Source organism: Zingiber officinale, chromosome 7B (genome assembly GCF_018446385.1).
Source record: "Zingiber officinale cultivar Zhangliang chromosome 7B, Zo_v1.1, whole genome shotgun sequence".
In the NCBI taxonomy this organism is placed as follows: Eukaryota; Viridiplantae; Streptophyta; class Magnoliopsida; order Zingiberales; family Zingiberaceae; genus Zingiber; species Zingiber officinale.
Genome location: NC_055999.1, coordinates 56410869 through 56422232, shown reverse-complemented (window position 1 = coordinate 56422232; position 11364 = coordinate 56410869). Strand labels below are relative to the sequence as shown.

General features: G+C 37.1%; 1 non-coding gene across 1 annotated transcript; it reads right to left on the bottom strand.

The window, feature by feature from the left end:
- Nucleotides 1-9114: 9114 nt before the first annotated feature.
- On the bottom strand, nucleotides 9115-9220 carry LOC122007448. Its single transcript, XR_006118945.1, has one exon. It is a non-coding gene; the product is annotated as a small nucleolar RNA R71 (small nucleolar RNA).
- Nucleotides 9221-11364: the final 2144 nt, after the last annotated feature.

The window sequence follows — 11364 nt, the reverse complement described above, 5'->3', positions numbered from 1 at the left end:
GCTTTCCTTAAAAGGCTTTGTCTATGCGGTGGTGGATGCTCCCATACCCAAGAAGGCCATGTGCCTCGCCATGCAGTCCTAGAAGCCAATTTTGGAAATTAATATTTAATTGAATTTATAACGTAGGTGGATTTGGATCAATAGTGTTAAGTTTCGCTTGTGATCCAAGTCTAAACCATTAAGAACAAATAAGTTAAATTTGGAATCAATAATGTTAAGTTCCGTTTGCGATTCCTAATTTAACTTCTAAAGAACACAATAGGTTATATAAGGAAAGGTTCGACACTTGTACAAAATTTTTATACAGTGGAACCGGTACGATTTTCCTAGGACTAACCAACAATTGGTTTCAAAGCTAGGGTTTGTCTCTGTGTGTTTTAGTTTTCAAATTAATTATGCACATGGCATACATAATTTAGGCAAGATAATAGTAGGATGTACTAACTTTGTGGTTGCAAACTCCAACTATTATGACATTTAGATATTGTGTGTGATTGGACCCTTGGACATGTCAAGGGCATTATTTTGTGTGCATGATTGTATGTATCAAATACAGCAGGAGCTGTATTATTTTTAGAATTTTATTTTTTGTTCGATCTAGAATACATTTAAAGGAATATAGGATCGATATATGTAAAATTCTATATTTGTCGCGGATAGTATCTTTGCGAAGCGTGGTGCTATTGGAGGACCAGAGGCGCAGCGAAATAAGAAGCAAGATAGATGCGACAACTTGACCCGATGGCGGTGGCTAAAGATAGCAGTAGCTAGGGTGGAAGCATGCTAAAAATAATGATGGAAAAGGTCATAATAGTTGGAAAACTAATTACCAAATTTATTACTTTTATTTACTGTGATGTTTATGTGCATGTGATGTATGCTAGCATAGGTTAAACTCCCCAATTTTAAATAACTAAGTGGGAGAGAGATTTTAATAAATTTCATAGTCTCCATTACTGGTTTGTAAGTGATGCAACAAGCTTGCGTGTTGGCTCTGAGTGCCTCCCTCCACAACAGATGGGTTTGTTGTGGATCACTAGATCAATCTTCCTTTATGGATGGTTATAGGAAATTATTTAGGAGCGTGTGATCTTCTCCAACTGAAGGGGCACAATCCTATTTAATGGACTAAGTATCAAGTAATGGTATACACTTAGACGCATTCAATAGTATCCTCCCCAACGGAGTCACTGCTATTGTTTTGTGTGACCAAAGGAAAACCAACTATTAATTTTATTTGTCATAAAGTTAGGATGACAAGATAATAAAATTAATGGGTTACACCCTCCCTTTACAAATGTTGAATTTGTATACGTCCACACTAATGTGGCATGCAATATTCACAGTGTTTTGAGGTGTTGGTAAATTTAAATAGTATTGTTTGAGGAATCAATATTATTCTAAATTTAGAGTCCTGACCAAAATTTATTTTGTGATTCTTAGGATGACTTTCAACCCACTAGCCATTATTCCAAAAGAAAATCGGCTTACTGGTCCCAACTATATAGATTGGAAAAGAAACTTGGACATTGTCTTAACTGCTAAAAGCTATAAGTTTGTACTGACAGAGGTATGCCCAGATACACCTAATGGTGACTCTACCCCAGAGGGGATTGAGTATCATAATAAATGGGTAAAAATAGATGAGATGTCGCGGTGTTACATTTTGGCTTCAATGTGAAATGTATTGCAACATCAGCATCAAGATTTACCAACTGCTTATGATATAATGAACAATCTCAAAGAACTCTTTGGGCACCAGAGTCGGACTGCTAGGTAAGAGGCAATGAGAAAGTTAATGACAACCACCATGTCAGAGAGGACACCGGTAAGGGATCATATCCTCAAAATGATGGCTTATCTAAATGAAATACAAGTCCTTGGAGGTGATATCGATGGGGAAACCCAGGTCGATATAATTCTCCAAACGCTACCCAGAAGTTTTGAGCAGTTCCGCCTGAACTATAACATGAATAAAAGAGAGTATGCATTGGCGGAACATCTGACATAACTACAGGCAGAAGAAGGTATATTTCGTCACAGTTCTCAGATTTACTGTGCTAAAAATGGTTCTACTTCTAAGTCGAAAGGCAAGAAGAAGAAGAAGAAACAGGTCTTTTCAGCAAAGAAGATGAATAAACCTCAGGGTACAGGACAAAAGGCTGGAATGAAGAAGCCGAAGGGCAAGTGCTTCATCTGCAAGCAGTCAGGACATTGGAAGGCGGACTGTCCTCGTAAGAATCAGAACAATAAAGGTATATCTCATCCTCTAGTAGTTTAAACATGTTTAGCGGTGTTATCTACCAACACCTGGTGTGTAGATACGGGAGCCACTAATCATGTCTGCAATTCTTTGCAGGGGTTCTAAGAAACCCGACGACTACTTAAAGGAGAGATAACTGTCTACATGGGCAATGCTACTAAGGTGGCGGCTGTTGCAGTGGGAGACGTCTACTTATCTTTTGATAGGAATAGAACTTTGATTTTAAGAAATTGTCTCTATGTATCCAGTTTTAGAAAGAATTTAATTTCAGTTTCTAAACTATATTTGGATGGATATTCTGTTTTCTTTAGTAACAATGTGGTTATAAAGAGAAATAAGGTAATTATCTATTCTGGTGCATTGGTTGGCAATTTATATATTTTAAATCCAATTTCTCCCACAATGCAAAATATGGAAATTAATAACACATCTTCTAACTCTAATTAGAGAAAAGAACCTTCGGAAATGAACCAAACATATCTTTGGCATCTAAGGCTTGGACATATTAACTTAAGTAGGATTCAAAGGCTTGTAGCCGATGGACTCTTGGGTTCATTAGAGTTGGAAAACTTTCCAACATGTGAATCCTGCTTGGAAAGAAAAATGACCAAGAGACCTTTTAAGGCCAAGGGGTATAGAGCCAAAGATGTGTTAGAACTGGTTCATTCTGATTTGTGTGGTCCTATGTCTATCCAGGCAAGAGGTGGTTATGAATATTTCGTCTCCTTTATAGACGATTATTCAAGATATGGATACATTTACTTGATGTGCCGCAAGTCTAAATGCTTTGATAAGTTCAAAGAATATAGGGCTGATGTGGAGAAACGTCTTGGTAAAAGTATCAAGACACTACGGTCTGACCGTGGTGGCGAATACCTCTTTGGAGAGTTTAGGAATTACTTATTAGAAGTCGGGATTCGATCCCAATTGTCTGCACCTGGTACACCCCAAAAAAATTGTGTGGCAGAATGAAGGAATAGGACTCTTATGGAAATGGTTAGATCAATGATGAGGTATTCAGAATTACCAAATTCGTTTTGGTGATATGCTCTGGAAACAACAGTGTACATTCTGAATATGGTACCTTCTAAAATAGCTCCTTCTACTCCCATGGAATTATGGAATGGGCGTAAGCCTAGTCTGAATCATATCCGGATATGGGGTAGTCCAGCACATGTGCTGAAGGGAGATACTAACAAGTTGGGATCACATACAGAAGTTTGTCTGTTTGTGGGATATCCTAAGGAACGAAAGGTGGTTTGTTTTATAATCCTAAAAATCAGAAGATCATTGTTAGCACCAACGCTCGATTTTTAGAAGAAGATTATGTAATGAACCATAAGCACAAGAGTGAAATTGTTCTAGAAGAAATAAGAGAGGACACATTTACTTTAATACCAACAGTACAAGATGAAGTACCACAAGAGACTGCAACACGTGTCACACATGATACACAACCAGAGACAGTGCCTCGTCGTAGTGGGAGGGTTGTAAGGTAACTTGAAAGATTCATATTTTTGGGAGAGTCTTAGGACTTGATCCCGGGTAAACATGAACCTGATCCCCGGACATATGACGAAGCACTCCAAGATATAGATGCAGTAACTTGGCAAAAGGCATCGAATTCTGAAATAGAGTCTATGTATTCTAATAAGGTCTGGGAGCTTGTAGAACCACCAGATAGTGTAAAAGCCGTTGGATGCAAATGAATCTACAAAAGGAAAAAAGGGACAGACGGGAAGGTAGAAACCTTCAAAGCAAGGCTTGTTGCGAAAGGGTATACTCAGAAAGAGGGAATCAATTTTTCACCGGTAGCTATGCTGAAGTCTATCCGGATACTCTTATCCATTGCAGCTCATATCGATTATGAGATTTGGCAAATGGATGTCAAGATAGCATTCCTTAACGGATGTCTTGAAGAAAACATTCATATGAAGCAACCAGCAGGGTTCATTGAAAAAGGCAAAGAGCATCTAGTGTGCAAGCTCAATCGGTCCATTTATGGACTGAAGCAAGCTTCAAGATCTTGGAACATCCGGTTTAATGAAGAAATCCAGTCATATGAATTTATTCAGTGTCCGGATGAGTCTTGTGTATACAAGAAGTGTAACAGAAACGTGGTGGTATTTCTTGTACTATACGTAGATGATATTTTGTTAATTGGCAACAATGTCAAAGTATTATCGGACGTAAGGGTATGGTGTTCCAAACAATTTGATATGAAAGACTTAGGAGAATGTGTACACATTCTTGGATCAAAGTTATAAGAGATTCCAAGAAAAGAATGTTGTGTCTATCTCAAGCTTCATATATATATACAATCCTTGCTCATTTTAGCATGCAAAACTCCAAGAAAGGTTTCTTACCTTTTAGGCATGGAGTAGCCTTATCTAAAGAAATGTCTGCAAAGACATCAAAGGAGATAGAGGATATGAAGACAATTCCTTATGCTTCGGCTGTAGGAAGCCTTATGTATGCAATGCTGTGTACGAGACCTGATATCTGTTTTGCCGTGGCATGGTTAGTAGATATCAGAGTAACCCTGGACAAGGATATTGGACTACTATAAAGCATATATTAAAGTACGTTAGAAGGACTAGAGATTATATACTAGTTTACCTAGCAGACGATTTGCTCCCTATGGATTACACGGATTCAGATTTCCAATCAGATAGAGACAACAGTAAGTCTACATCAGTCTATGTGTTTACTTTAGGAGGTGGAGCCATTGCATGGAGGAGTGTTAAGTAGAAATGCGTTTCAGACTCAACCATGGAAGATGAGTATGTGGCAGCCTCTGAGGCAGCTAAAGAAGCAGTATGGCTCAGGAACTTTCTAATGGACTTAGATGTGATTCCAGGTTTGCCCAAAATCATCACAATTTGTTGTGATAATAGCGGTGTAGTTGCAAACTCGAAGGAACCATGAGCCAATAAGGCGAGTAAACATATAGAGCGTAAGTACCACCTGATACGAGACATCGTCAAGCGAGGAGAAGTTGTTGTCGCCAAGATTACATCAGCAGATAACCTGGCAGATCCTTTCACTAAGGCCCTTCCAGCGAAAGCTTTTGATCGGCATGTGGAGGGGATGGGAATCAGATGTATGGCAGCAGATATGGCAGCTTAGTCTATTAGTATAAGTGGGAGATTGTTAGAGTGTATACTAAAAGCCTAGCTTTTGTAAATATTTATTTTTGAAATAAAAGAATCACATTAGTCAAATATCTATATTTATTTGTTAAATATAGTTGTTCAATTAATTTATAAAGTAGATAACATGGTGTGTGGTGTCACACACAGAAGATCATGTTATGAGCTCTTTATAAATTTTAAACAGTTGCTCATGACTAAGATGGAAAGGAACAAACCATTGGAATGGTTGTAGTGTAATTAGGTATTAGTTTATCTTGACTAATATATTACACTAGTACACTCTAAGTGTATTGAGTAGGACCATTTTAGGTAAGTTTTTTTATACTGACTTAATAAAAGAACTAGACCTTAGTTATTATGGAAGTGTGTGCTCTTAATCCTAATATAATAACAAACACATATATTTAGTATTTATTTATTTGACTTATCAAAGGGTGAGATTTAGCTCGATAAATCAATAAGCTCGATAAGTTGGGAAATGATATTACTTATAGTGTTTGTTGTTGATTATAGAAGGAAACTGTGTCCTAGTTATCTAGGTTGAAAATGTCCCCAAGAGGATCTCATAAGGATTGCCATGTTAAACCCTGCAGGTGGACTTAGTCCGACATTATAATGTAGTTGAGTGGTACTACTCTTGGAGCTAGATATTAATTAAGTGAGTTGTCAGTAACTTACTTAATTAGTGGGCATTCATTATCTTAAACACAGGGAGACTAACATACTCATGGTAAGAAGGTGCCCATAATGTAATTTGGGATTGGTGCGGTAGTGCAATAATAACTCTCTAGTGGAATGAGTTATTGTTGATGAACTTGAGTTGTGTGTTTTGGGTGAACACGGGATACTCAAGCTCATCGGAAGGGCAAAACCAATTTCTCCCCTAGGTCCCTGTCGTAGCCTCATTAGTGCCTTATAAACCACTCATTAAAAGCCCTTCTTGGAGTCCAAAAAAGGAGGTCGGCCCATTGCTTGGTGACCAAGCAATGGCCGGCCACCATCTTCTCTATGGGGCCGGCCCTATTGCTTGGAGACCAAGCAAGTAGGGGCCGGCCATAATAAATTCAAATAGGAGGGGGAGTTTTTGAATTTTTAGAATCTTCTCTTTGAAGAAAACTATAAGTTTTATAAGAGATAATTTAATTTTAAAAACTTTCCTTATTTGAATTAGGCCACATGATTTAATAGAGAGTTTTAAAAGTTTTAAAACTTTCCTTTTTTAACCATCCTCATGGTTTTAGAAAAAGGAAGAGAAGTTTTAAAAATTAAAATTTTCTATTCAAGTTAAAAAAAAATTTGAAGAGAAGTTTTAAATTTTAAAACATGGTTTTAATTTTTCAAACTTTCCTTTTAACATCCACTTTAGGAAAGAGAGCTTGTAAAATTTTATAAGAGGATTTCTTCTTGTAAAATTTTATAAAAAAAAATATTTTCCTATGCTTGATGAGGTGGTCGGCCACCTTGCTTGGTGCCCAAGCAAGGGACCGACCAATCAAATTAAATCATCAATCCATGATGGGTGATTGATTCAATCAAGAGGAAAGAAAAGGAAAAATAAAAGGGAAATGGAAAAACTAGAGGAAGATTTTAATTTTTGTAAAAATTCTTCCCTTATTTGCCTTGGCCAAGTAATATAAAAGAAGGGGTGAGGAGGCCTCATGAGATACAACTCTTATTCTTTTGATTGGTCATCCTCTTGGTGTGGCCGACCCTCTCCCTCCTCCCTTTCCCTGTGCTCTCTTTTGCTATTTGTTGGTGGTGGCCGAATATAAGAAGAAGGAGAAGAAAGCTTTGGGTGGTGTTCATCTTGGAGGATCGTCGCCCACACGACGTTCAAGGCGAGGCAAAGAATACGGCAGAAGATCTCGAGGTCATTAGCTTGCAAAGAAAAGGTATAATTAGCAATTGTTTTCCGCATCATGCTAGTTATTTTTCTTTGTATGAATTCCAAACACAAGAGGCATTAGATCTAGTTTTTTAGAATTAGAAATTCATGTTTGTATTTTTTCTTTATTTTTCAAATTTGTGATTCGATTGTTCTTTTTAGTTAAACCAAGAGTTATATAAGGAAATTAAATATTAGCTTTCCTTAAAAGGCTTTGTCTAGGCAGTGGTGGATGCTCCCATACCCATGAAGGCCATGTGCCTCACTATGCAGTCCTGAAGCCAATTTTGGAAATTAATATTTAATTGAATTTATATCGGAGGTGGATTTGGATCAATAGTGTTAAGTTCCGCTTGCGATCCAAGTCTAAACCATTAAGAACAGATAAGTTAAATTTGGAATCAATAATGTTAAGTTCTGTTTGTGATTCCTAATTTAACTTCTAAAGAACACAATAGGTTATTTAAGGAAATGTTCGACACTTGTACAAAATTTTTGTACAGTGGAACCGTTACGATTTTCCTAGGACTAACCAACAATCTCCATCTAACTACCCTTTGTGTGTGACTCTATAGGTTCTTGTAACGTTGGCAATGCTCCTAAACTCATTTAGAAACATAAGTAATGAGCGATATCTAGCAACACATCATTACTACCCAAGTTACAAGAATGTTGAGATCCAACATCACCATTGTGACTACTAATTATGACTCTCACAATATGTGACAATGTCTTTCTATCCTTGTCACAATAGGTTCTTATAAAGGCATTTCCTTGACTACTATTATACTCAGTTATTTGGCACCAATACAAGTAAGTATAATAATCATAACGAAATGCCTTTATATATATATATATATATATATAGGAATATAATACATCGATTCCATACAACAATCATCATATGATTGACTTTAGGGCTCTCACTAACAAGACTAAACATAACTTTCTTTTCTTTTTAAATAGCATAGTTGTAACTAATCTTTAGAATTCTATTTTCATAATTTTTGCATATCTTTCTACTTCTTGACAATTTGTTTTGTTGCAATTCTAATTCTAATTCTAATTTTGCATTCTTGATTTCTAGCATTCTAGTCTAGTTTTTCTCTATTTTTCTTTTGATCTAAATTTTTCTCTACTTTTCTTTTGTAAATATATCTTGCAATATTGTTCTTGTGTATGAGAAGATCAAACTTCATAAAGGCATGAAGAATAACAAGAACTTATAAACACATTAGTTGATTAGCATATGAATTATTCTAGACATTTTTCTTTTTCCTTTTGTCTTTTCTTTCTTGTTTTCATTATGCACTTTCTTTCTTGCAATTTAAATTATGCATTTTCTTTCTTACTTTTCATATTACATTTTATTTCTTGTCTTTGATTATTCAATTTTTTCTTCTAATATTTTTTTTCTTGAATATCCATGAGCACTAACATGTCAAGCAAACCCATGAGAAATTTTTCTACACCCTTTTTTGCAAGATTTTTATCTCCCATTATGCAACCTCAAATTGAAGCAGAAAGTTTCCAACTAAACCCAGAGTTAATTTCCATGATAGAAGGTCATAAATTTGGAGGAGAAGTATCAGAAAATCCTTATCTACATCTTGAAACATTTTTAGAGATTTGTGACATGGTGAAATGTGAAGGAGTATCAGCAGATGCAGTTCGATTGATAGCATTTCCTTTCAGTATCAAGGATAAAGCAAGGACTTGGTTATATTCTCTCCATCCTCAAAGTATCACAAGTTGAGAGCAATTGGAGATGAAATTTCTAAATCATTTTTTCCCTCCAAGTAGAATAGTGTATATGAGGAATTGCATAACAAATTTTACTCAGGCATATGGAGAATCAATATTTGAAGTATGGGATAGATTCAAGAATCTTTAAAAACAGTGCCCTCATCATGGTTTTGAAAAATGGTTGATTCTGCAAATATCCTATGGGGGAATTTCTTTCTCAGACAAGAGTTTATTAGATTCATCAGTTGGAAGATCTTTTATGGACAAAAGTGTAGATGAAGCATATATGTTAATTGATCAAGTGACATTGAACCTCCATGAATGGTCGAACATAAGTTGGATGAAATTTCTCTCAAGCATTCATGAAGTGCAAGCCATAAATGCTATAGAGCCTGTCAAACAAATTGTAACTCAGCCATCTATGAGTCTTGAGAATCACAAGTCACGGAACGGGGAATTCAAACATTTGGGGGCAAAGATTGAAAGTATTGTTTCAAAATGGTTTAAAGAAGATCTCCTTCGGAGACAAGATCTAGTGAAAAGTGTGACAATGTTGGGTTATTGATCACACCAACACTAGATAAGCAAGTTGATTCTCCTCCAAAAGCTCAAAGGGAATTTGGGAAAAAGGAAGTTCAATCTTTCCCAGGACCTTCACTAAGGGTTCCTTTTCCACAAAGATTTTTGAATGTATATGAAGATGAGGACTCTTCAGAAGAGAATTGTGATGATAATACAATGGATAACAAGTTTTTAGATCTACCTCCAGGTTTTATTGGAAGTTATAGTGAAATTGAATTTTCAGACGATGAATGTGATGTGGTAGATCAACTTAAAACTGCAAGTGAAGTTATTGATCCTCCTATAGTTGATTCTCCTGTTGAGGATATTGATGATGGTTTGTTTTATGATTTTTTTGTTGATGATGTTGATATGGAACAATGTGTAGGGAGCTGTGTTGTGAAAGCAACATCTCAAGAATCACCTCCTTTGTCCACACAACCCTTAGATGTTGTAAGAGTTGCAAGAATTGAGCATGTTGTGGACTAATGTGTAGGGACTTTTGCAGAGCTAGCAGAGTCTCAAGAATCACCATCATTGATATCATCAACACTTGAGCCAGAGTTAGAACCATAATTTGATTAATAGGAAGTCACATCTACATGTTTAGAAATTTCAGGTATCTCTCAGCAAAGTAAGGTTAGTATTTCTTGTGATCTTTTGGAAAATTTTATAGAGGTACCTATCATTGACTTTGTTGGATGTGATTCAGTTTTTATTTCTTATTCTGCTTATCTTAATATGGTTATGGCTCTATCTTATTTGATATGTTTGTGGGAAATTTGTATTTTCTTAGCATGCGCATATTTCACTTGGGCTAATAATTGGAAGCTCACACTAAACCATCTTCGACCACCTGAGAGACCTTCAAAGAAGATGAAGATGGAGAGAGCAATACTTCATTTTGTAATTCCTATATTGGAAGCTCCCTCCATAATAAGAGCCCTCGGTAGGAGGGTGTTGAAATATCTTACCCCTCCAAGAGCGAGATTTAGATGAATCTTATGAGGTGGTCGAGCTAAAGACCCTAAACAAGCGCTTCTTGGGAGGCAACCCAAGGGTTTTTTTTTGTATTGTCAGTTTCAGTTTTCATTTTATTGTTAGTACTTTTAAACTTGTTTTTGCTTTGTTTTCAGGTTGAAATTTCGCTTCCATGAGCTGGCCATGACTTCTTCATGGGCGTGGAAGTGTTGGAGAAGCAGGGGAGGAGTGAAACTATCATTTGGAGCAAAACAGAGCTTGGTCGTGTGGCATACACGGCTAGGTACATCTTACAGAGAAGAAGGATGCTAGGGCCATGTCTATATGACACGGCCGTGTAAGGCATTCTGAGGAGAAAAAGAGCCATGCCGTGTCTCAGACACGGCCGTGTGACAACTCCAGAGGAGGAAAGAATATCGGCCATGTTCCATGCACGGTCGTATATGATCCAGAAGAAAAATATGCACAGCCCATGCCATTTGGCACGGCCGTGCAAGTCTTCCCGAGGAGAAGAAGGTTGTGGCCGTGCCAATTGGCACGACCGTGTGAGCTAAACCGACAAGGAAAAGGATTTGGTCGTGTCTTAGACATGACCGTGCAATTTCATCCGTGGAGGAGATAGTTGTGGCCGTGCCAATTGGCATGGCCGTGTGAGGCTTCCCGAAGAGAGGAAGGTGAGGGTCGTGTAGATCCACATGACCCGTGTGGAGTAAATACCTAGGCCGTGTCTGCTATACACGACCATGCCTAGGCCGTTTCGGCCACACACCCCC